Raw genomic sequence first — 1739 nt, forward strand, 5'->3', positions numbered from 1 at the left:
TGTCACCTCCAAATTGCAGGAGATCCTAAGGAACTCATTCCTATCCATATGCATACCAATGGAATGTGATGTATGTCATGATTGAATGGGCAGTTCTTGAATGATTCTAGGATAAAATTATACACAATTATATTATAGGACACTGATTGATTTTAATTAATTCTTTATTAAGCATTTAAAAATCACATTCATAAAATGGAGGCATAATGAAATATCTAAGAATTGGGCCTCACATGCTCAAAGGTGCTATTTTTCTGCCAGGACTGGGATTGGAACTCATGCTCTTGGTAACTCTGTTGCACTGTGTGGGAATGGGAAGCTGGCCTCCTTGAAGTCAAGAAATTCAGGTCTGCTCCTTGGGCCTGAAATAGATCCCCACCACTAGAAAACATTATACTCATGTACAATTTACATATATGATATATATATATATATATATACATATATATATGTTGACTCTATATTGCATTGAGTGTAGTTATTTTATTTTTTTGTTTTATTCATGTATTGACCTGTTATTTTATTGACTATTATGGAACATAAAACATTGATTACATTGATTGCACAGATGTATATCTGCATATGTATTCCACTTCATACCTGACACCCAGGACCTTCACAGAAAAGGAAAACATGTGTCACCGTCATCTTCTTACTCCACGATTCATTTTTGGGAGTGCTGGCATGTGAACTCAAGGCATACAAGCCTACAAGGCCCAATTCATGAATGGGTGAGTGTTAGCATGCCATCCTGGGGCAAATTGAACTGACAGGCTGTTCCCAGGACCTCAGATCAAGCCCCAGGGGTGACCAAAATAAGAAAAGATTGACATGCAGATGGAAGTATGCTAATAAATATATATATATATATCTTTATAGAGTGTCAGAGATGCCTATACATTATTCAGTTATATACACTACATTCTTACCAATTCCTGGGTATCAATACTCCGTCCATGTAATTAATGTAGTAGTTAATGTAATGTATTTAATTAATTGTATTCATCCTTAAATTATTCATGAAATCAGTGTTCTGATATTATTGTGTTCCTTTAAGTAATAATATTCTTTCAATGCTTCATAAATATTAAATAAAATCAATCAGCCTCCTGAAATGAAGCTGTCTAATTTTACAGGAGCATCATTTATGATCAATTCATTCAACCGTGACATTGACAACATTCCATTGTTAATCTTATGTATGGGAACCATTTTCTTAGTATCTCCTGCCATTGGTTGGTGTCAGGACGGGGATTCAAAATCAGGGCCTATGTTGCCTCGTAGCAATGAAAGGTGAATTACCCTTTGCAACACTGTCATTCAGACGCATGAGGATCACCATGAAAAGGAAGAAAACAGAAAAAGGCCATATTTTTTCTGTGCATTGCTTTCCCTGCAAGGCCTGGGGGTCTAGGATCCCAGGAGGAGCTGTAGATCTAGTGGCTGCACCCCAGGGTAGGGTGATCAAAGCTGAGGCAGAATTGCCATGACCTGAGTTCAAGGGCCGTATTGAGAAAAATAAAATATAAACATTTAGCTCCCTGCCTTGGAATTCACGCTGTTTATTCTTCCAGGCTTTGGATTTTAACTCAGGATCTGGGTAAATCTAGAGCAATGTGGATGAAGGGGAAGATCACCATACTTGAAGATAAGAAACTCATGCCTGTTCACTAGTCCTGAATTCAAGATCCAGCCCTGGAAACATACTATTTAGATAAATTGTAAAGATAGGATTTATA

Source organism: Dipodomys merriami, unplaced genomic scaffold (assembly GCF_024711535.1).
Source record: "Dipodomys merriami isolate MVZ:Mamm:240054 unplaced genomic scaffold, mDipMer1.0.p SCAF_689, whole genome shotgun sequence".
Classification (NCBI taxonomy): domain Eukaryota; kingdom Metazoa; phylum Chordata; class Mammalia; order Rodentia; family Heteromyidae; genus Dipodomys; species Dipodomys merriami.